Source organism: Canis aureus, chromosome 28 (genome assembly GCF_053574225.1).
Source record: "Canis aureus isolate CA01 chromosome 28, VMU_Caureus_v.1.0, whole genome shotgun sequence".
NCBI classification, from domain to species: Eukaryota; Metazoa; Chordata; class Mammalia; order Carnivora; family Canidae; genus Canis; species Canis aureus.
In genome coordinates, this window is record NC_135638.1 from 28,178,449 (window position 1) to 28,204,234 (window position 25,786).

General features: G+C 38.2%; 1 long non-coding RNA gene across 1 annotated transcript in view; it reads right to left on the bottom strand.

Moving 5' to 3' along the window:
* Positions 1–3,533: 3,533 nt before the first annotated feature.
* LOC144300582 (uncharacterized) overlaps positions 3,534–25,786 on the bottom strand; it is a 57,902-nt gene continuing 35,649 nt past the window's right edge. The window contains exon 2 of the long non-coding RNA XR_013367329.1: positions 3,534–7,539. This is a non-coding gene — a long non-coding RNA (uncharacterized LOC144300582). The remainder of the gene's footprint in view (positions 7,540–25,786) is intronic.

Here is a 25,786-nt window from a genome sequence, read left to right on the forward strand (position 1 = left end):
TAAAACTCAGTTCAATTAGACATATATTTCTTGAGCATTGATTACATGCCAGGCATGATATTAGCTATTAGCAGGGGAATTTTAATGGTATTCTGGGACCTGGAAGCATGCAAAAAGATGAAAATAAAATTTGTGCTAGTTTCCTAAAACTCTAAAAATGAGCATTCTTTAGCCAGGGAGACTCAAGATGACATGCAACAGGAATTCAGATGCTCTCTCCATTCTTTTCAATCTTCACTGATAAGAACTCTGCATTTCCAGCAAAGAAAATGAAACAAAATTTAAAAACTGAGGATTGGACAAACTAAGATCCTACTGATAATGCTATGGTGCCACCAAAAGCCAGGAAGAAACCATGTGAGCCCATTATTGTCCAACTTCCCACTCATCAATCCCAAGGCTGCCGGTTTCCTTATGACCTGCAACAAAGCGTGACCAGGGAACACATGGAAAGGATGCCTTGCAATTATTAAGTATTAAATGACCACTCTGTTAAGAATGGCGTCTCTGTCATCTCATAAAATCTTCACATCTTTATGAAGCAGATATTATCATCCCCATTCTACAGGTAAGGAAACTGACGCTAATAGACAATAAGTAACTGCCAAGGTGAGTAAATCAGTAGCAAGCAATTGCTGATTCAAACGTAGTGGCATCTTTTGTCAAAGGCTGTATCTTTTTCCCCCTTTGCCAGTGACACTCAAGCCTGGCTGCTTATCAGAATAATGTGAAGTTTCAAAACATATCAGACGCCTGGGCCTCATCACAGACCAATTAAATCGGAATGTGTGTGGGCGTGGAACTGGCATCTGTGTGCTGAACAGTCTTCCTGGGTGATGCTAACGAGCAGTCACCACTGAGAACCACTCTTCCCCACCAAGCTGCCGTAATTCAGGTGTCTTTCATCCTTCCGCCTTTCCCTGACTTCCTCAAAGTCAGTCTACCTTTTTATTAGTGTTTACGTTGGACAGTGAGAGCCAACAATATGTCAGTTAGCTTAGGTTTTCAAATTCCTGGTTTTCTCACCTGTAACTGGCTCTGCTAGCCAAGAGTTTATGATTCCGTGATTGTTACGTACAACATGGCTGTTTTTTTTTTAATCTAAATTTAGTTGCATATGTATCTATTTTACACATGATATTCACAATTTTTAGAAAACTGTTTTCCACTCTTTTTAGATTTTACTAATATATACCCACCATTTCTCAAGCACTATCCCGGGGGCTAGGAATATGGTAAGGAAAAGGTAAAGACAGCTAATTAGTAGAGGCAGGATTTGAATCCAGCCTTTCAACTCTGGGTTCAGTTCTCTTTCTGCTCCTTGCACTCCTACAGAGTATATTTATGTAGCTATAATTATTAGGGGGAAAGCTGTTATAAACTGTGGGTTGGGCAGCTAGAGTGGCTCAGCGGTTTAGTGTTGCCTTCAGCCCAGGGTGTGATCCTGGAGTCCCGGGATCAAGTCCCACATCAGGCTCCCTGCATGGAGCCTGCTTCTCCCTCTGCCTGTGCCTCTGCCTCTCTCTCTCTCTGTCTCTCATGATTAAATAAATAAAATCTTAAAAAAAAAATAAAGTAAAAATAAACCGTGGGTTGCCTAGGCAAACATGAAGTTTATACTTTATATGCTCTGTGTATGACTCAATCTGCCCCCAAACAGTTTCCTACTATTCTATCCTAATTCTCCTTCCAAAATAAAGTCTGAATTTCTCCATCTCTTTTTTTTTAATTTTTTTTAATTTTTATTTATTTATGATAGTCACAGAAAGAGAGAGAGAGCAAGAGAGAGAGAGATGCAGAGACACAGGCAGAGGGAGAAGCAGGCTCCATGCACCGGGAGCCCGACGTGGGATTCGATCCCGGGTCTCCAGGATCGCGCCCTGGGCCAAAGGCAGGCGCCAAACCGCTGCGCCACCCAGGGATCCCTCTCCATCTCTTTTGAACTAGATGGTAAAGATAAAAAGATGAGGCTTCAGGAATTATTATTATTACCTGCCACTTACAGAGCACCTGATTAAGAGAAGCTTAAACAAATCACTTCTTTCCCACCAAGAAGTCTGAACACTAGCGGCTATTAATACTGGTTCAATGGCTCACAGATGTCAAACCTAGTACATCTGTTATTCTCATGACCAGAGTGACAAGATGGTGATAAGATGGATGCCACAGTGCCATCTCTCACATCTACATCCAAGGCAGACTAAAAAAGAAAGGGACTGTGTCAGTTTGTCTGCCCCTCCCATCAAGAAAGCAAAAACATACCCTGATTTGCAGCTCCTTTGAGCTCACTACCCATGTCAACTGTGTTACCTGATCATCCCTAAGTACAAGGGAGACTTAGAAAATGTGTTCTTAGCTTTTCTTGCCTCTTTGGAAATAGTCTCTAGTCACACAGTCTTTAGAAGCCATATTTAAAACGTACTGCATTTGAGAGGAGATGTGAACCATAAGGAGCGCTAGCCTTTTCTCTTCTGTTCATTCAGATCTATTAACTAAGCTGAATGTTTTCTTGGAAAGCGCAGAGCTTCAAACCAAGGAAACCAGGCAGTTTTAGACAAGAAGGGGTCGAACGCCAATGATAGCTGTCTGCATCTGGAAACACCAAAGGGACTAAAGCCCTGGTGATGGGTAGTGGGTAAGACAGCTGCTCATAAACAACAGAGCTCCAAAGAAGAGGTCTGGGAAAGATCGTAGAAACATGAAGACACAGTTTCGATGAGAGTTGGCCCTCTCTCCAAGTAAACTGATTCTAATATTGTAAAAGTCATTTCATTTTTTAACAGCTTTATTGAGATATAATTTAAATATCATAAAATTCACACATTTAAAATGTACATTTCAATGGTTTTTAGCATATTCATAGATATGTGCAAACATCACCACAGCCAATTTTAGAACATTTTTATCCTCTCCAAAGAAATGCTATCACATCACCTTTCTATCCTCCAACCCTTCCAGCCCTAAGCAACCACTAATCTGCTTTGTATCTTCATAGAGGTGCTTATTCTGGACATCCATTCAAATAGAAGTATATGATATGTAAGTAGTCTTTTGTGACTGGCTTCTTTCACTTGGCACTATGGTTTCAAGATTCATCCATGCTGTAGAATACATCAAGTACCCCATGCCTTTTTATGACTGGATGATATCCCATTGCATGGATATACTACATTTTGTTTATCCATTCATTACTTGATGGACATCTGGATTGTTTCCACCTTCAGGCTGCTTCTGAATAATGCTGCCATAGACATTTGTGTGCAAGTTTTTGTGTAGACATATATATTTCCTTTTCTCTTGGGAATATACATGGGAATCAAATTTCTGGGTCATATGATAACTCTGTAATAACCATTTAAGGAATGCCGGAATGTCTTCCAAAATATCTGTATCATTTCAGATTTCCACAAATAGCATATAAAGTTTCTGATTTCTACACATTCTCACTGACATTTGTTATCTGATTTATTATTATTATTATTATTATTATTATTATTATTAATTCTAACCCTCCTGGTTGGTGTGAAGCGATATCTCATTGCCATTTTGATTTGCATTTCCCTTATTACTAATGCTGCCAAGCATCTCTTTCTGTGTGTATTCTCTATTTTTATATCTTCTTTGGAGAAGTATCTATTCAAGTCCTTTGCCCATTATTGATTGGGTTATGTCTTTATTGAGTTGTAGTTACTTGTATATTCTACACATAAGCCTAATGTTAGCTGTACGATTTGTAAATATTTCCTCCCATTTTTTGGATTCCCTTTTCATTTTGTTGATAATGTCCTTTGAAGCACAAATGATTTTCATTTGGATGTTGTCCAATTTATCTTTTTTTCTTTTGTTGTTCATGCTTTTAGTATCATGAATATTTAGTCCTATATTTCATTCTAAGATTTTTATAGTTTTAGTTCTTACATTTGGGTTTTTGATCTTTTATGAATTAATTTGAGCATATGGTGTGAGGTAAGGGTCTAACTTCACTCTTTCTCATGTAGCTATCCATTTGTTCAAAAGATTATATTTTGGCCATTATTTGATTTTGATGCCTTCGTTGAAAATCAGTTGACAATTGATGCATGAGTTACTTCTGGTCTCTCAACTATTCTATCAATTTATATGTCTGTCCTTGTAACAGCACACTATCTCTATTACTATTGCTTTGGAGTTAAGTTTGGAAATCAGGAAGTGAGAGTCCTTCCATTTCACTAATTTTCAAGATTGTTTTAGCTACTTTGAATCTTTTACAATTGTAAATCTCTTACGATTTAGAATCAGCTTGCCAATTTCTACAAAGAAGCCAACTGGGATTCCAATAGGGATGGCATTCTATCTATAAATCCAATTAGGGACCATTGCCATCTTAACAATATTAAGTTTTCTGATCCATAAACTGCTTCTAATATTGTAAAAGACATTTCCTACTATCACTTTGTTTGCCTTTGTTCCGTTTTTGGTTTTTTTTTTTTTTTTTTTTTTCAGTTTATTGGTCATGTGTAAAGGAGCATATAATAGGGAAACAGAGAATCAAAATACAGTGGTATGGACAAGGAACCATAATTAAGGAATAGAACATGGTTCCTGTGAATACACCCAGGTAGAACAGTTCCCTCCAAGGTCAATCTTTTCTGTTTGAGGGGAAATCCTAGGCATTCCATTCCAGAGCCTCATTTGGGTCATCTCTTTCTTCTACATGCTGCAGCCCCTGGGCTCCCTTCTTTTTTGTTTCTGTGGCTGCCATGGCAACAGTTCATATGGGCTGGAAAAGAAAAGCTGAGGCCTCTCTGGTGCCATCATTAGTGCTACTCTGGCCAGCAGGGGGTGCCAAGAAGAGCAGCCACTCCCACTTTCTGTTTGTAACAGTTCATACCCACCCCCAAGAAAGCTGAGGACCTGGAAGTGAAAAGGTGGCATGTGTACTTCTACAAAAAGAGATTGTGAACTCTCTGGAGAGGTTTTTAAGAATTTGTGAGGATTTAACTAAGAATTCATGTCAGAACAAAATTTATGAGTGATTAACTAGATCAGAAAATTGAAACTTTTAAATTCTAACTGCAAAATACGATCTTTCCAGAAATCAGAGATCATCTTATTTTTATTTACTGAATTTGCCACACAGATTTAATTTTACATTTCCTGCTCTTGAAAGATTCACACACACGTTAGCCTCTCTTCTTTTTATGCACAGTGCATTGAACATCCTAGGGAATTAATAAATGTTTATTAAGTTAAACTCAAATGCCTGGTCTCCAGATACTGAAGCAAATTCTATTTCCATTTAACATATAGCAGTGGATCACCCACCAATGCTTTCCCAGCACCATAGTGCGAATTTCAAGGGGACACAGGGTTTTTATTTTACAATTCCATTTCATGTATGCATCAGAATATTTTACCTCACACACATGGGCAGGCGAGCTGCTATTAAATTAAAATGTGATGCCAAATACACTTTAAAAGAACTGTGGAGAGCAAGGTAATGGCCTCCTCTCACCCTCCCAGAGTAGCATCATGTGGATAGTCATGGATTAATATTTCTGGATTTGTATTATGTGGAATAATTTCCACATCTCTGACCTGTGAGCTAGAAGTCTGGACATCTTTGATGCCTATGACCGGCAGTTTTTACCTTTGCAAATCTTTTGGTATGCAACCAGTGCTGCATGATACACGTAGTTGACTAAATATTTATCAAATATTCATACAGTTACTCAGCGGATTAATTATTGAACAAGCTTCCACTGAACTATCTTTCTTTTTGCTACAGCTAATTCTCTGTTGCTCAGTTGACATATGTTCTGGGGAAGCAGGGAAATAGCCAACTCAGCAAGTTTTATTACTTTCAAGGTTATGCATTTAAGTGTGGGAAAGCAAGACACACATGAAAGCCCACATCACTGATTTGGCTTGCTTAAAAGATTATTTAAAGATACACATGAACCTCCTAATGGGTTTGGCTTCTTTTTTCTTTTTGAACAAATTTAATTTTTAAAGTAAATTTTTTATAACCTATTAACTGACAAGGAAAGGGAACTCTTTAAATAGGTCAGAATAATTTTTATTTTTGTGGGGACTTATTACAAAATATTGTCTGGTGCATTGTTTCATTTACTTTTCCATAGGAAACCCAAGAGGTCTTCTCTAGTCCCATTTTACAGAGGAGGCAGATCAGGTTCTGGGTTATCCATTGATTTCCCCAAATTCCCACAGCTAATAAGTGGCCAAATTGGCACTGGAACTTGTGTCTTATTTTATCCAATATAGCATAATTGTGTATAACAAAGGGAAAAAATGGAAATAGTTGCTATTTGGATAAATAGATTTTTGTTTTAGCAATTTTTTAATTGTTCTCTGTATTTAGAATTGGAATTACATTATGCACAATTCTTCTCTTGTTCTTGATAAGCAATACCACAAAGCAGTTACTGTTCCCATAAACCAGAGAAGAAACAGGGGAGGAAATAGCCCTGGGATCTTGGCTGCTCACAGAGCAGCTGCTTTAGAGCCTTAGGATAGGTAGAAACACGATGAGCAGGTGTTTGGTGACAAAGCATTCATGTCATGACTCTTTTTTTTTTTTTTTTTTTGGTATGTTTAACTTAGAATTTGTACTCTTCAGGGGAATATCAATTTCTTTATGGAGTTTGGTTTCTACTTTCAGTTAGATCTAGAGGAGGAATAGATCTCAAACTACCATGTATCACGAATCTCAGTATTTCTAGGTTTAAATCCAATGCAGTGTTCTCATTTCCATTTTTTAAAAATTGTGTCATCAAGCTTTTTTCCGCATTAAACATTCTTAGCAAAACATAGTTTACTTCTAAATGCTACATTTCTTGATTTTTCTCTAAGGATATTACCATAATCTACCCATTTTGGCAGTCTGCTCAAAATCTTAACAATAGGAATTTAAACAATATTTTTGGCATCATGGTAAATAAATATGGTGAAATAAAACACTTGAACATGCCTTCAAATTATCCTTTTGTAAGAAATGTTTAAAAGAAAACTATTTTCTATACACATGACCATTAATATCTATTATAGATAGGCCAGGATTTCAAGGTTACTGACCAACCATTAATTTCTAATGTATTATCTCAAGTAAATAATAATACAAGTTACAACATTATCAGCAGATGTGTTCATGTTGTAAAACACGGATGGTATATTTAATTAGTGGTAAGTAATACAAATGCTTGACATAAACTCTTGAGACTTCAGATATGGAGATGTTTTGTGAAAAGCTTTGAAATCCACTGGCATACGCCATTCTTTCATTCAAGACAAATATGTGGGCGAATCAGCAGGAGTCCATTCTGGCTTCCAGGGAGTGCCCTGGAGCTGTCCACAGGAAGGTGCTGGAAAAGGCAGCCGCAGATGGTCCAGGTACACAATTATTTCAGCCCGAAATGCAGCAGAATAATCAGACTCATGTTAGAGTATTGGTACAATGTACATGACCTGGAAACTGCTTCATGAAGGTTGCAGGGCCATCTCCAATCTCCTTTGATAATTATTTTTAAAAAGATGATTTCTCTAAAAAATAGGGAGAAGAGTCAAATAAGACAAGGAATAGCTTATGTAGTCTCATAGATGTAAATGACATTACTAATATGTACCTGGCTGAATTGCTAAATAATTGGCATTTTATCCCAGAACATTTAAAGTTCTTTATTAAATAATATAAGTTCAGATTGTATAGATTTTCTTAGTGTTTCCAACTCCATGTTGGAAAATCGAACGTCATTTTAAAAATCGGCTATTTACCCCCAGTAGAATTGCCCTTCTAGTAAACTGAAAGGGAAGGGGACAAAAGGATTTGTAGTTCTAGCAATATACAAGGACTGACTTTCAGATCCATGGTAAAGGTCAGGTGTAATATTCAAAAACAAATTAAAAGGCAGCCATTCTATTGGACTCAGAAGATTCCAGCAAGCATTGGGCACCCATGGGCATTGGCTCAAAATGTGTTTATTGTGATCACACCCCAGATGATGCTGCAAGCACTATTAAGGACCCTATTCACCACCATCCTTCTTGCATTATGTATGCAGTTATTGTTTTGCATTATGCACTATCTAAAATGATACAAAAACATTTTGCTGAAAAATAAACCACTGGTTTTATGCTTAACACCAGGATTACAAAATGTGATGTCATGAATTATTCATATCATTCGATTTAATGTAATCATTTTCTCCCCAGCGCTAAGCCTCTGTGAATGGTGTCCTATGCAGCCACTGTTTTGAAGAACTTAATACTAGGGGGAGAAACACCTGGCATTAACTGACAGTGAATTAGGCTCATTGTCACTTTGGAAAAAAAATTGCAATTTAATCTTTGATCTTCTGTACATCCTAATTCCAAGGAGCATTTATCAACACCACAAAATGAACCAACCTTAGGAATTTATAGAAATATTGACCTCAACATTTAGGCATAGGCATATATAAAAGTACTCACATACATTTAAAATTTGAACTACAGAATGGAATTCACCTTTGTTTTTTTCGAAGCAATGATGGAATGTATTTGGAATGTGTTTATGCTAATATCAAATAGATTTTGATACACATTTATAATTTATTTAGATCAAATCTTTCAAAGGAGTATGGACCTTAGGACAAAGCATGTTGAGAAAGATAAATACATCAATGCAACTTAGCCTACAGATTAAAGTAATTTATCTTTAAGGCAGTCCAAAAAAAAAAAAATCAAAACCAAGAGTAGAGAGTGCTTCTAAATGCTTGAAACTTTATAGAGAAAGGACAGACATTGGCTTAAAACTGGTAGGAGCAACTTTTAAGAATCAGAATCCCCTTCTGGTAGCTTATCTTTGACTTTTAATCCATGCTTCAATATGGTGAAGTTATCCCAAAATATTTCCATTATCCTTAAATGAGCAGATGCTTCATTCTGGGATTGAATATAGAAACGTGTTATAGTGAGAAGAGTACAGAGCCAACAAACCTGACTCCTATTCCCAGCCTGTTTCCCTGCCCAACTCGTGAGCTTCTAAAAGTGCTAATATCACCTGCCCTACCACCCTCGGAATGATGGAGGAAGACCCAAATGACATAATGAGTGGTAAAACACACGAGGTGATTCACAAATATGAGGAGCTATTATTTAAAACCAAAAATGTCTATAATTTGTACACATTTGCAATATACATAAGTGTTCAAATGGATAAGTAAAGATACTTTATGGGCATCAGTAACAAAGAAAGATAAGTTTAAAAGAAAGGAATTCACTCAATAAGAAAAAAAGAACACCATACCAATTTAAGAATTAAATGGTACGCAAATCTATATAGAATAACTTACCCATATAATTAGCAAGAGGAAGAAAAGTTTGTACATAGTGTCAGGAAAGATCTCAATTACTATTCCAGAACAATTTTTATCTCTCACAGCACCTAGCATAGCATCTTGCACACAGTTGGGACTCAGCACTGTTGCCTGATTGATAATGAAGACAGTTACCGTGGTCAATCCAACAGTAATTGAACATTCGTTTTTTTATAAGGTCAATGTAAAATCTGTCAACTGCTCCTCTGTGATAATAAATGCCTGGAAAACTTGAAACTCGGTCTTTACCAAATAATAACAAATTGACAATATTTGCTACTTTCCAAAAAAAGCAGTGGGACATTTAAGGTGTTAAGGGAGGTAGTAAGGGAGGCAGAGCAGTGAATGGAAAACATTTCTTAAGCTAATGGCTTCTTCAATTTGCTTCTACAACATAGTTTCTTTTCTACTTAATAGCCTAGGTAAAGAAAAAATTTCTCTTTCCCCCAAACTATTAGGCATTTGTCTATTAATCTTAGAAGCATACTTCAACTAGTCTCATTAACATTGTGAACTGGGCCAGGAAGAAACCATGTCACATTATAAGAACTGCCTTCCTTTCATTTCAAGAGCACCTTGACCTTCTCCAGGAGTCACGTCATATGCTCCTATCATAGTTCTCACTGCTTCCCAGGGCAGCCACCCAGTCTCCCAAGAGCCCATCTCGGCACAGGGTGGTCCTCAGAGACGGTCTGCACAGGAAGCCTCTAAGGTTGGCTTTTCATTTGCTCACTCACACATTCACTCACAGTTTAAAAAAATTATCATGTACTCAAATCCAAAAAAATGTTTGTGCTTAAAAAAAAAAAAATCTGGAGAACTGAGAACCAGAGCCAGTGCTTTAAGCCTCTCGGTGAAGCTACAGCCTAATTACTGCCTGCTGCGTGGCGCAGTTAAACACAATCAGTCAGAAAGCCTTAAAGATACAATATCCCTTTTCACAAACTGTCTGCTTGTCAATTCCAAGTCACCCCCCTGCTTTAAATCAACCAACCACAGAGCTGTTATGAACAGCAACTGATTTTCCATGCAGTGCTGCAAAACAAAATCACACCGTATCCTATTTTTAATGGCCACAGTTTTTCAACTGCATAACAAGAGTTAGCTGGCACTGCTGAGCTGAACGGTATCAAAAAAATGGGTTCAAGTAGAAATAGCATGGAACCCTTGAAGTGAACAAGTACAGACCCAATTACAAGTGCATTGTGATGCTCAGTACCAATTACATCCAAATAACAGTGGAGCAAATTTCCCCTTAATAGTTATATTGTAGACATCAACTTCTTTTATTTTTGTTCCTCCAGGATATAGCTTGATACTTAAAAGTGGGGAAAAAAGGCTGAATCATAAATATTGTTTTATTAGCATACAGTTTATTTATGCACAAAGGCTCTTCTATGGTGTCAGCTTGTAGGGACATGATATCTTGGTCATCACAGAGAGATGTTCTTTCCATAGAGTTCATGGTTTGTCAGGAATTTCACTTGGGAAAACCAGATTTTCTTTCTTGTGTATTGCTCACTAGAAACTATCTTTCCTCAAACAATATGCTTTTTAATTATTTGAGCCTTAGGGATATAAACAGGCAGTAACAGGGATTCTTTTTTTCTTTTTTAAAGAATCCTAGCCCCATCTCCAAAGAGGCGGGCAAAATTAGGCATTCCGTGAATTGAAGGAGCTGCCACTTGGGCCTTTGGGGGCTGACATATGACAGATTCCTTAATAGCTAGAAGACGAAAGAAAGAGAAATGGGAAAACAAATGAGCTGAATGGAAGTTGAAAAGATGGAAAAGAAGGTGCATACAACAAATTGATCCTTAAAACACAGAGCCAAGATAAGGGAACAGAAGAGGCAAGGGAGACCAGACTAAACAAAGCAAACAAGAAAATGTCGCTATCAAGTGTGTGTTGTGTTTTGTTGACAATCAGAGAATCACAGAGACAAGGGCTCTTCAATGTCAGCCAGTCTAACCTTGGCCCACAGACTATCCCAGCAGTCACCCTTGCTCTGCTGGAACATTCTGCCACAGACAGGCAGCTTTCATTTGTTCCTTGGGTATTAACTTCACTTTCAATTTCTTGTAGGCCAATATGGGCCCTAGAGTAGTAACAGAGTGCCACATCTTTTCAAGGCTGGCCACTCAGGCTTGAGGAAAGTAGCAAGAGAAATTAATGATGTCTCCAGGGCTTTATCAACATGTTTCAGAGGATGGGAGTACAATGTGAGCAAATAGATCTTTCGTTATTTGCCCCTTTGCTCTGCCCATTTTCTCTTTATTTGGAACTGGGAACTAGAGCACGTGGCCCAGGATTTCCCGCCAGCTTTGTATCCTTTGCTCTTTCCTCATCTCTGATTTAGCATGAGCTTCAACCTGAAACAAAATAAAGCAAAATGGGTTATCTATGGTGTGAGCTAAAATTTAAGTTCTTTAAAAGTTCTCACTTTGCATAAAAAGTAAGCTAAAGACATGCCACAGATTACAAGTAAGTGTTAGAAAACTACCAACCCATCTCTCATTCTAGAGATGAGGAAACTGAGGCCTCAGAAGAACATGATTCTAGAATACATTCGTCATCAGCAGGCAGGGCATCAACGGCCGCCACACCTGGCACTGATTCCAAGACACGCGGTAGCACTGGGAATGCTATTTATTGTACATAGTGACTCACAAATCTAGGTTATGTGAACTATAAAAAGCCTGACTCAGAGCTCCAGAGGAAGGAGCTAATACTATTGAAATATAGGACACAGATTGCAGTATTAGGATGCTTGTAGGATTATTTTCCAAGGCAGCTTTATCCAAAGCAGAACTGAATAGAGTCATACGTCCACTAACGAATATACGTCCAATTTCATAAGATAACCCAAAATACCTTTAATGACAATCAGCATACGTACTTCTGGGCATTTTTGGTGAGAGGGAGGGGGAATCAGAGGGATGGCTGAGGTGGGGGTGGAAGGGAGCCGGGAAAGGAGGCTGGGCTCTGTGAAGGGAGAAGGCCTGGGGGAAGCAGGAGAAGGCAGGAGCACCTGAGGTCCCAGGCCCACCAGCAACTGAGGACCATGACCAAGTCTTTGTCAACCTTTGCTCACTGTCTCTTTTTACCCTAGGGGAAGGCCTCCTCAGGAGACCAGGGAGAAAGGTTATAAACCTTTCCACTACCTAATCCAGACATCACCCAAAAATGTTAAGTCAAGTTTACCTTCAGGACCTTTGAATGATTTCAGTCCTTCCTGCCTTGGATCAGATTTCCCCACCCTCTGTCAATAGCTGACATTAACTTTAGTCACTGAGAGCCGAAATGACCCAAAATGCAAATGCTTGGATGAGGTAACGGTTAATCAGTGAATTAAGAAATAGAACCTATCCATCAAATGGAAAAGACTGATGTGTGATCTTTTCCTGTTTTGACGGAGGAGAGAGTCTGAAAACAGAAGGAGGGTACCAGCCACATCATGGCGAGGGAAGTGAGTTTTAAAGAACAGGGAGCCGAAGACACAGAAAGATAACTTGAGCGACATCACAACCCAGCGGGGGCGTGGAAAGAGGCTTAGCATCAAGTGTATTTTAATCTGCAGCTAGGAAAATGGAGTTTTATCCTCAAATGATTTAGGAATATTTTTGTGGGGGTGTTTGGTGGATGTTATTGAGAGTCTTATTGTTTGTTGCTTCTGTTGTTTTTAACATCTCTTGCTTCCTATAAAGAAATTTTTCCCCCAGGGGATCCTATCCCTGTAACTATACAGACTTAATTCTGGAGCACCAGTGCAATTAAAAGACGGTTCTAATTAATAGGCAATAGAATGGTTGTATGTAAAAGATTTAAGCAGTTTATGCTTGGTGTACTAAACGAATCCAAGCAAAGTCACAAAAGGCATCAGAGCCCCATTAGAATTTATCAGCTGAGATGCTTGGAATATTTTTCACACTGGATAGTCACATTGCTCTCTGCAATTGGGATTGTACTAAGAGGGGGGGGAAAGAGGGTCAACGTATTTTTCTTTACTGGTGGCAGTAAAATGGCTTCTCATTTCAGCTAAGTGGCAACCACCAGAGCAAAAGCACCCTTACTGCAGGAATGCTACTTCTGATCCACCTTAGAGAAACCGGAGAGAAACACCGTGTCCAATTTTCTAACAGTCGGCTGCGCTGAGTGGGTCAGACTGTGGGCTTTGGAGTCAGTCGCCCTGGCTTCCAGCCTGGCCTTGGCCATGTATGAAATGGGGAATCCTGGGTAGGTAACTACTCTTTCTTGTTTCAATGTCCTCACGTGTCAAATGTGCTAACATCCCCTTCTCCGAGGGCAGTTGCAAAGATTGCTTGAGTTAATTCACATAAAGTGCTCAGAATGTTGCCTTGAAACCCACTGAGCACTAGATGAATTTTGCATTATGACTGTTATCTGGGTCTATCATTACAAATCTGTGATGCTGTTGTAGAGAAACAGCACGACCAGGTATATCCCATATTTCTTATGATTATTTTGGCCAGTGGGTCTCATCATGCATGTTCAGGAGATGAGAAGAAGTTTGGAACTCTGGCATCCGAAATAAATACAGTTCTGCAATGTAATGCTGGGCAAACCATTATAAATCCACCTTCTCTTTTGTTAATGCCAATGATTTCTGAGCACTTGGGGGAAAAAAAAAGGTTGACTTCCAGTTCTTCACAGAGGCTAAACACAGTCAGTCTCAAATACTGTGTTGCTGCTGTCACTTTCTCATTTTTGAAAATTATGTCCTTGATATTCTTACTCCTACTCCTAACTCCCTACCCATCATAGAGCACCTTGGAAAAGTAACAGATTTAGAGGACTGGGCTTTGCTTGAGTTTAAGAGTGAGAAGGCAGGGAGTAAGGAGTTAAGGGGGACGCCAGTGATCACTTTGCTACTCTTGTCAACTCCCCAATTTCTGAACTCTCTGCCTACAGTTTGAGAATCATCCCTTGGTTGGCACAGTGTGCCGTCCTCACAGCCACAGCACAGATGGTGCACTGGCCATACTCAGGGCTTGAATGGGGGGAATTGGGTAGCCACCATGCAGCATCCAGGCAGTGGTGGTTGTGTTTTAGGGGCAGCTTCGGGCTCCCAGTTCTGTGCTATCAGAAGTAAGTCTCAGGATTTAGTGCCCAGCGGCAGTGATCTCTCCACCAGGCTCCATTCCTGGCTATATAAGCAGCTAAGCGTAGTTCTCTGGCTGGTGAAGTTTTTGTAAGTTACCTCATATCTTCTTTCCATACATCAGTCACAGTGTCTGAGAACACTGACTGACTAGTACAGTGGACACACGACGGGGTTTTTGAGCCAGACATTTTCATAAATGTTAAAAAGGCTTCCATAATCCAATATAATCCTCATAAGCATTACCTTTCCTGAAGGAACTACTTTCAGGGATTTCAGCATGGTTTACGTCTAAGATTCCTTCCCACTACAAGATGTTATTCATGCATGGGAAGACCTAAGTTGCGAAGCACTAACATCCATCAATGATGACTTGTGGTCATCAGTACCACTAACTAAAATTAAAAAAACAGAATATTTGATACCACAGGTAAAATTTCATGTGTATTCACCAATTTTTCTTTCTCTGTTTTTCAAAGTTATGGATGGACTACATTCAACACCTAGTAGGAACTCAATCAATACTGCACCGAATTGAACTGAATTATGTCCATGGCTCCATTCAGCCAAGGACACCTTTTCCAATTTCTCAGCTTATCACCCACACTGGTCCCCTAACTGTGTTCACCTTCTTCCTGACCCCAAGTTCACTGGCATTGCTTTAATCACTTATCACTCCGTCTTCTTGGTCTATTCCCTGCAGACAAGCTCATTTCAGCTTCATCCTGACCCTAGATCACCAGTTTCTTTGCCAACTTTGTTTTCTTCCTTTTCAATCCATCTATTCCAACAAGCCTGTAGTCTCCTATAGCTGCCCAATCACCTTTCTCAGGATAGAGGCTCAGGAAATGTTTGATGGAAGAAATGAATAATTCGCTATCTCATAATGACTTTTTAAAACACCCTTGGCTTAATTAAAAAAAAAAGTTTATCATTTTTCTGGTATTTCCTGTAGGCTAATAAGTACATATATTACACTTTTCTTTAAAAAGAGAAAAAAATTACAATTAAAAGCTTTCAAACATCACTTACACGTGTGCATATTTTTATTTTTGGTTTAAAAACTTGTTTCGAAATAAGGCTTTTAAGGCTACCTGTGGTAAACGTTCTGTAAACTTTGAAAAGGGTGGCTCATTTTCAAAGCTCTTGCTCGTATCATCTCATACGGCCAAAATTATGTGATATAATGGCAATAATTAGCATTGCTATAGGCAAAGCTCGTGAAGAAATGCCCCTTTTCATAACACTAAATAAATGTAGAGGAGTGTGCCCTTTATTTAGCAAGACAGGGCCACTTTGACCTCACAGAAAAAGGTACTGGTATTAAGTGATTCGGTCTGAGACTTTCCCAGTTTGCACTGGATCACTGGAAGTACTAGTTAAGTGTTGCATAAGTCTTTCATTTTAAACATTCCATCACAACATTTGCAAATACAATGCTACTTCTGCCTTCCTCACAACTGCCCAGTTGTTTGCTAGGACACAAAGAGCTGGATTCATCAAAAGGATGACAGCAGGTAGCCGCTAAAAATTTCAGCCACTAAAAAAGCATTTCTATTAATTTTTATCTTCCTTTAAATATTAATGAATAGTTCCAGTGATAATTAGCAATTTTCTCTAATTACAGAAAATTGGCACTTCACAAATAACAAACTCTGATATTATCTAGTATTGTGCCAGTTTTCCTATTAATTTGGAAATTCAGCAATTATCACCAGAACTATGTAGGTTAAAGTGTGTCAGATTCTAGATAAACAACTTAAAATACCCTGCAATATGAGGTTCAATGTCAAGGAAGTTCAATCTTGGCATTTAAAGAAAAAAAAAAAATGCTAGTGACCACCACTGGCTATTGCAGCATTGTGGGAAGACTTTCCAAGTTTTGTTTTATTTCAGCCTGGCCCTAACAGATGACATGGATTGCAGGACCCTGGATAGCATGCCTCATTATTGATTTGAAGAAGACAAAACAAAAATGCAAATTCTCAAATTGGAAACCAGCATATACAAAAATGCTGTATCAGATCCTAAGTGGATGCTATTATTAATTTTCTTCTAAACCCAACAAAATTTAGAGAGACAGAAATTCTCCAGTCTCTTTGTTGGGTGAGAAATAACTGACACTTTCATGCACTTATCAATCCCTGACGTGCAAACGCCTCCCCGAATGCAAACCAATCCATATACGGACTGTGTTCTTGAGGATTACCTTGATGTTAAGAAGTCAGGAGTTGGAGGAATGCATTATAACTCAGTTCACTTTGGAAGAGCTTGTTTAATGCTGACCAATCACAAGCCCATAATTAACTGTGGTAACAGCAGGAATCATAAGATTGACGATTATTTTTCATCTTAATGCGTGTCAGGATCACTCTCAACACAATGTCACTTAGTTTTATCTGGAACAGATCCTCATAAGTGCAACAGCTAAAAGCAAATGCTTGACTAGGTCTTTCAGAAGTCTTTCCCAAACTCAGCAGTTCTGAGACCAAAATTCAGACTGCATTTGCATGTCACCAAAATAACTGGTTTCTGAAATGTATAAAATTCAGCCAACTGAATCAATCCACAGGAAGCTTAATCAGTTTGACAGATTTTTTTTCATTAAAATGATACGTGGTGTGTTTGTTGCTCAACCCCCCCTCAAAAAGGAAAGTGTGGTAAGGTGACAGGGGTGGTTAGATTTCTATTACAAGATAAATAAAACTAGTTTCCAATGATACCATTCAGAAATTAAGAATAGATTAAAATATCGAACTAGGACTGTATTGAAAAATAGTGAAATTGATTTTCCACCTTCTTGGAGGAAAGACAAGAGAGCAAATGGACTGGAATTCCAATAAAAGAGATTGAAGTCAAAGAAAAACAAAATCTTGTCTTCAGGGGTTAGGAAACAAAGAAATGTATTAGGGTGAGATGGCAGAGAATGTTCTTTTTCAGTGATGCTGTTTCCAGTACAGAATTTAGAGGCCAGGGAGATTATTGTTTCTATTATTCCCATAGGGGTGAAAGAAAACCATGACAGTTCTCCATCTTTCCTCAGAACAAATCGGAACCAAGACTATGACGCCCCCTAACCTATTCAAATGTCCTTCCCTTAGCACTCACTACCTCATCCGATCTCCTTCCCATTCCACAGATGCCCTAGTTATTCCTACCATTGCCCCTTTAGCCTAAGGATGGTCGTCACATTTTTTCTCTACTTTGGCAGATCCTGCCATGTTTCAGCCTACCTGCTAAAGTTATACAGGATATAAGTAGCAATGCTTCATTCAGTTGGACAGTCCAGCTGAACGTATTTCCTCTATTTATCTGAATCCTATCAGTATTTACAGTTTTATTTCAAATCTCACATCTTTCTAGAAACTTTTTTCTAATAGCTGCAGATAGCCATGACTTTTCCTCTTTGACAGTCTTGCAATATCACATGCTTTGTACCAGATATTTTGACATATGAATTTCAGGTTGGAATTTTATTATTTCACTAAGTAGTACCATTTTCTAATTATTTTAGTACATGAAACATATGTCCCTAATGAAATTACAATATCCTTGAAAGCAAGAACAAATCTCACCTTTCTTTTGTGTCATCTGCAGAGTCTAGCAAGGACTTGACAGAAAAGGCTCCTCAGAATTAGGTGCAATTTTAAGCCTTTATCACTGACCAGGTAGGTGATGTTATACAAGTTGTTAAGTCTCATCTATAAAAGGGATATAATAATTCCTACCTCACTTATTTGTTAAGAGGACTGAATACTCTTTTTTTAAAGGATGTATTTATTTATTTTGGAGACAGAGCATTTGAGCAGGGGGTGGGGCAAGGGGAGAGAGACAAGCAAACTCCCTGCTGAACAGGGAGCCCTGGGGCTTGGTCTCAGGATTCTGAGATTATGACCTGAGCCAAAATCAAGAGTCTGCCACTCAGGACGCCTGGGTGGCTCAGCAGTTGAGTGTCTGCCTTTGGCTCAGGGTGTGATCATGGGGCCCTGGGATGGAGTCCCATATCGGGCTCCCTGCAGGGGGCCTGGTCCTCTGCCTGTGTCTCTGCCTCTCATGAATAAATAAATAAAATTTTAAAAAAACGAGTCTGCTGCTCAACTGACTATGCCATCTAGGTACCCCTTGAATACAATAATCTTTAGAAGTTCTTACATTCAACGGAATATGATGTATATTAGGAAGCGATTATTATTTTTTCATAGTCTATGTCATACATTATCACTTACATTTATATTATAAATATTTGTGGTCTTATCCGAAAGCAGAGGACTCTACTTGAAGCCTATTTTTATTGTTTGTAAAAAATACTAGAAGTTCTATTTTATTGCATTTTTTAGAAATAAACAGTTGATTCTTCTCTTTCCCCATAAGTCACCTTTTTCCTCCAGTCAGCCTCTGGTTTTCCTTCCTCAGGCTGTCTGATCACCCTGCTTTGTCTGGAGTAGTGGGATATGTCAACATCATTAACAAGTTTGGTCTACCTATACTCAACAAGTAAGGAATTCATATTTCCTCAAGAAAACTTGACACATTTATAAAAATTAATTACTAAGACTATAAACCAATATCCAAAAATCAAAGAATCATTAATACTCCAATCATATATTCCAATCACAATTCTATTAAGTCAATAACAAAAAGATAGATTTTAAAACATCATATATTCTGAAATTTAAAAAAAAATCACTGTATTAAATAACTTAAGGGTCAAAGTGAAAAATAATGATGAAATATAAATTAAATTATAGTAAATTTCATAACTGAAAGGTAATAAATTTTGATATAATAATAAACATATCAAAAATTATGCCATATAGTAAAAGAAGTTTCTACAGGAAAGTTTAGAATTTTAAAATTCTCACATAAGAAAAGAGAAAAGGCTGAAAATGATGTAAGTATCCAATTTTAGAAGTATTAAGTATTATAAAATAAGCTCAGATAAAAGAAGAAAAAATAACGTTAAAGTATCAATCAGTAAAAAAAAATAAATCAGTGAATATACAAAAACAAAGATTCAAGAGAGAGAATCAAAACGATATTTTAAAAAAAGACTGATAAAGTACAAAAAGCTTTAGTGAGGTTGTTTAAGTGGGAAAAAAAGAAAAAATAATGATATAAATTAGGGTTGCAATAGTATATGTAGAACAGGAATTACAAAAGTAGCAATCCATCAGAGAAAATTCAAAGTTTGGTGTTTTGTTTTCCTGGTAAATTTGAAACTTTCTGTACAAAGAACAGAGTTCTAGACATATATGATATGTAACTGATTTAGGAAGAATCAGAAAACCTGAAAAATCCCATAACTATTAAAGAAGTTGAAATAGTTGTTTAAAATCTTCATACAAAAAAGTAAAGACAGTTTTATAGATTAATTCTACCAAAGTTTAAAGGTGAATAGCCTTCATATTGTGTTTACTCTCCCAGAACATAGCAAAGAGGAATATGTCCCACTCCATTAATGAAGTGACTGTAACCTTAACATCAGCATGAGAAATGCAAATTACCTGCCAACCTCCCAATGCCATCTAGGTAGTTTATGTGAGTTAAGTCTTTATCTTGCAGAGTGTGGCATCATAGGGGAGTGTAATATTTAAGCTCAAGAAATAAAAATATAACAATATTATTTTTAATTATAAACATCACAACCAATAAAATTACTAACGGACACAAAAGAAGATCACCTCTGAGAATAAGAAAGTTGGTGAATGGGAAATGTTTTCAGAAGTACTTTTGAACTGTTTGACCTGCAACCAAGTGATAAATTAAAATGTGTATTTTCCCAAAAGCAAAAGTAGAGCAGGATGTGCGAATTAGAAGTAAAGATAAGCAATTGGAATATAACAGATGTTCAAAAAGAGGAACAGGTCAAGAAGCGTTTGAAAGTTTAGGTCTTATTTTCTTCCTCCATCACCAGACAGCCTGTTTCACAGTTGGCAGGGACTGAACTGACCACAGAGCCAGGGCCCATAGTCAAAGCATCATGTTGGTCAGTATTCAGATCTATCATCTTTTTTTCAAAAAGCTATCAAGGCTCTGTCTTGAATTACATTATCTCCTTTCCCCATTTTGTTTCGTGGTTCTTTTTTTTTTTTTTTAATAAAATAATTTTTATTGGTGTTCAATTTACCAACATACAGAACAACACCCAGTGCTCATCCCGTCAAGTGTCCCCCTCAGTGCCCGTCACCCACTCACCCCCACCCCTCACCTTCCTCCCCTTCCACCACCCCCAGTTCGTTTCCCAGAGTTAGGAGTCTTTATGTTCTGTCTCCCTTTCTGATATTTCCCACACACTTCTTCTCCCTTCCCTTATATTCCCTTTCACTATTATTTATATTCCCCAAATGAATGAGAACATATAATGTTTGTCCTTCTCCGATTGACTTATTTCACTCAGCATAATACCCTCCAGTTCCATCCACATTGAAGCAAATGGTGGGTATTTGTCATTTCTAATAGCTGAGGAATATTCCATTGTATACATAGACCACATCTTCTTTATCCATTCATCTTTTGATGGACACCGAGGCTCCTTCCACAGTTTGGCTATTGTGGACATTGCTGCTATAGACATCGGGGTGCAGGTATCCCAGTGTTTCATTGCATCTGAATCTTTGGGGTAAATCCCCAGCAGTGCAATTGCTGGGTCATAGGGCAGGTCTATTTTTAACTGTTTGAGGAACCTCCACACAGTTTTCCAGAGTGGCTGCACCAGTTCACATTCCCACCAACAGTGTAAGAGGGTTCCCTTTTCTCCGCATCCTCTCCAACATTTGTGGTTTCCTGCCTTGTTAATTTTCCCCATTCTCACTGGTGTGAGGTGGTATCTCATTGTGGTTTTGATTTGTATTTCCCTGATGGCAAGTGATGCGGAGTATTTTCTCATGTGCATGTTGGCCATGTCTATGTCTTCCTCTGTGAGATTTCTCTTCATGTCTTTTGTCCATTTCATGATTGGATCGTTTGTTTCTTTGGTGTTGAGTTTAATAAGTTCTTTATAGATCTTGGAAACTAGCCCTTTATCTGATATGTCATTTGCAAATATCTTCTCCCATTCTGTAGGTTGTCTTTTAGTTTTCTTGATTGTATCCTTTGCTGTGCAAAAGCTTCTTATCTTGATGAAGTCCCAATAGTTCATTTTTGCTTTTGTTTCTTTTGCCTTCGTGGATGTATCTTCCAAGAAGTTACTGTGGCCGAGTTCAAAAAGGGTGTTGCCTGTGTTCTCCTCTAGGATTTTGATGGAATCTGGTCTCACATTTAGATCTTTCATCCATTTTGAGTTTATCTTTGTGTATGGTGAAAGAGAGTGGTCTAGTTTCATTCTTCTGCATGTGGATGTCCAATTTTCCCAGCACCATTTATTGAGGAGACTGTCTTTCTTCCAGTGGATAGTCTTTCCTCCTTTATCGAATATTAGTTGCTCATAAAGTTCAGAGTCCACTTCTGGATTCTCTATTCTGTTCCATTGATCTATGTGTCTGCTTTTGTGCCAGTACCACACTGTCTTGATGACCACAGCTTTGTAGTACAACCTGAAATCTGGCATTGTGATGCCCCCAGATACGGTTTTCTTTTTTAAAATTTCCCTGGCTATTCAGGGTCTTTTCTGATTCCACACAAATCTTAAAATAATTTGTTCTAACTCTCTGAAGAAAGTCCATGGTATTTTGATAGGGATTGCATTAAACGTGTAAATTGCCCTGGGTAACGTTGACATTTTCACAATATTAATTCTGCCAATCCATGAGCATGGAATATTTTTCCATCTCTTTGTGTCTTCCTCAATTTCTTTCAGAAGTGTTCTATAGTTTTTAGCATATAGATCCTTTACCTCTTTGGTGAGGTTTATTCCTAGGTATCTTATGCTTTTGGGTGCAATTGTAAATGGGATTGACTCCTTAATTTCTCTTTCTTCAGTCTCATTGTTAGTGTATAGAAATGCCGTTGATTTCTGGGCATTGATTTTGAATCCTGCCACGCTACCAAATTGCTGTATGAGTTCTAGCAATCTTGGCGTGGAGGCTTTTGGGTTTTCTATGTAGAGTATCATGTCATCGGGAAAGAGGGAGAGTTTGACTTCTTCTTTGCCAATTTGAATGCCTTTAATGTCTTTTTGTTGCCTGATTACTGAGGCTAGGACTTCTAGTACTATATTGAATAGCAGTGGTGAGAGTGGACATCCCTGTCTTGTTCCTGATCTTAGGGGAAAGGCTCCCAGTGCTTCCCCATTGAGAATGATATTTGCTGTGGGCTTTTCGTAGATGGCTTTTAAGATGTCGAGGAAAGTTCCCTCTATCCCTACACTCTGAAGAGTTTTGATCAGGAATGGATGCTGTATTTTGTCAAATGCTTTCTCTGCATTTAATGAGAGGATCATATGGTTCTTGGTTTTTCTCTTGTTGATATGATGAATCACATTGATTGTTTTACGAGTGTTGAACCAGCCTTGTGTCCCGGGGATAAATCCTACTTTGTCGTGGTGAATAATTTTCTTATGTGCTGTTGGATCCTATTGGCTAGTATCGTGTTGAGAATTTTTGCATCCATGTTCATCAGGGATATTGGTCTGTAATTCTCCTTTTTGGTGGGGTCTTTGTCTGGTTTTGGAATTAAGGTGATGCTGACCTCATAGAACGATTTTGGAAGTACTCCATCTCTTTCTATCTTTCCAAACAGCTTTAGGAGAATAGGTATGGTTCCTTCTTTAAACGTTTGATAGAATTCCCCTGGCAAGCCATCTGGCCCTGGACTCTTGTGTCTTGGGAGGTTTTTGATGACTGCTTCAATTTCCTCCCTGGTTATTGGCCTGTTCAGGTTTTCTATTTCTTCCTGTTCCAGTTTTGGTAGTTTGTGGCTTTCCAGGAATGCGTCCATTTCTCCTAGATTGCCTAATTTATTGGCGTACAGCTGTTCATTATATGTTTTTAAAATCTTTTGTATTTCCACCAGTTGGTACTGATCTCTCCTTTCTCATTCATGATTTTATTAATTTGAGTCTCCTCTCTTTTCTTTTTAATAAAGTTGGCTAATGGTTTATCTATCTTATTAATTCTTTCAAAGAACCAACTCCTGGTTCTGTTGATCTGTTCCACAGTTCTTCTGGTCTTGATTTCATTGAGTTCTGCTCGAATTTTAATTAATTCTTTTCTTCTGCTGGGCGTGGGGTCCATCTGCTGTTTTTTCTCTAGCTCCTTTATGCGTAAGGTTAGCTTTTGTATTTGAGTTCTTTCCAGTTTTTGAATGGATGCTTGTATTGCGATGTATTTCCCCGTTAGGACTGCTTTTGCTGCATCTCAAAGATTTTGAACGGTTGTATCTTCATTCTCATTAGTTTCCATGAATCTTTTTAATTCTTCCTTAATTTCCTGATTGACCCTTTCATCTTTTAGCAGGATGGTCCTTAACCTCCACGTGTTTGAGGTCCTTCCAAACTTCTTGTTGAGATTTAGTTCTAATTTCAAGGCATTATGGTCTGAGAATATGCAGGGTATGATCCCAATCTTTTGGTATCGGTTCAGACCCAATTTTTGACCCAGTATGTGGTCTATTCTGGAGAAAGTTCCATGTGCGCTTGAGAAGAATGTGTATTCAGTTGAGTTTGGATGTAAAGTTCTGTAGATATCTGTGAAATCCATCTGGTCCAGTGCATCATTTAAAGCTCTCGTTTCTTTGGAGATGTTGTGCTTAGAAGACCTATCGAGGGTAGAAAGAGCTAGATTGAAGTCACCAAGTATAAGTGTATTATTATCTAAGTATTTCTTCACTTTGGTTATTAATTGGTTTAAATATTTGGCAGCTCCCACATTCGGGGCATATATATTGAGGATTGTTAAGTCCTCTTGTTGGATAGATCCTTTAAGTATGATATAGTGTCCCTCTTCATCTCTTACTACAGTCTTCGGGGTAAATTTTAGTTTATCTGATATGAGGATGGCTACCCCTGCTTTCTTTTGAGGACCATTCGAATGGTAAATGGTTCTCCAACCTTTTATTTTCAGGCTGTAGGTGTCCTTCTGTCTAAAATGAGTCTCTTGTAGACAGCAAATAGATGGGTCCTGCTTTTTTATCCAGTCTGAAACCCTGCGCCTTTTGATGGGGTCATTAAGCCCGTTCACGTTCAGAGTTACTATTGAAAGATATGAGTTTAGTGTCATCATGGTATCTATTCAGTCCTTGTTTTTGTGGATTGTTCCACTGAACTTCTTCTTAAAGGGGAATTTTAAGAGTCCCCCTTAAAATTTCTTGCAGAGCTGGTTTGGAGGTCACATATTCTTTCAGTTCCTGCCTGTCTTGGAAGCTCTTTATCTCTCCTTCCATTTTGAATGAGAGCCTTGCTGGATAAAGTATTCTTGGTTGCATGTTCTTCTCATTTAGGACCCTGAATATATCCTGCCAGCCCTTTCTGGCCTGCCAGGTCTCTGTGGAGAGGTCTGCTGTTACCCTAATACTCTTCCCCATAAAGGTCAGGGATTTCTTGTCTCTTGCTGCTTTGAGGATCTTCTCTTTATCTTTGGAATTTGCAAGCTTAACTATTAGATGTCGAGGTGTTGAACGGTTTTTGTTGATTTTAGGGGGGGATCTCTCTATTTCCTGGATCTGAATGCCTGTTTCCCTTCCCAGATTAGGAAAGTTTTCAGCTATGATTTGTTCAAATACATATTCTGGCCCTCTGTCCCTTTTGGCGCCCTCGGGAGCCCCAATTACACGTAGGTTTTTCTTCCTCAGGCTGTCGTTTATTTCCCTTAATCTAACCTCATGGTCTTTTAATTGTTTGTCTCTTTTTTCCTCAGTTTCCCTCTTTGCCATCAACTTGTCTTCTATGTCACTCACTCATTCTTCCACCTCGTTAACCCCCCGTCGTTAGGACTTTTAGTTTGGATTGCATCTCATTCAATTGATTTTTAATTTCTAGTTGGTTGGATCTAAATTCTGCAGTCATGAAGTCTCTTGAGTCCTTTATGCTTTTTTCTAGAGCCATCAGTAGCTGTATAATAGTGCTTCTGAATTGGCTTTCTGACATTGAATTGTAATCCAGATTTTGTAACTCTGTGGGAGAGAGGACTGTTTCTGATTCTTTCTTTTGAGGTGAGGTTTTCCTTCTAGTCATTTTGCTCAGTGCAGAGTGGCCAAAAACAAGTTGTATTGGGAAAGGAGAAAAAGAGAGAGAGAGAAGGAAAGAAAAGAGAAAAAGAAAAAAGAAAAAAGGAAGAAAAAAAGGAAAAAAAGAGAAGAAAAAGAGAAAGAAAAAGAAAGAAAGGTGAAAAAAAAGGGTGGGGGAAGCAATCAGAAATCAAAAAGAAAAAAAGACAAA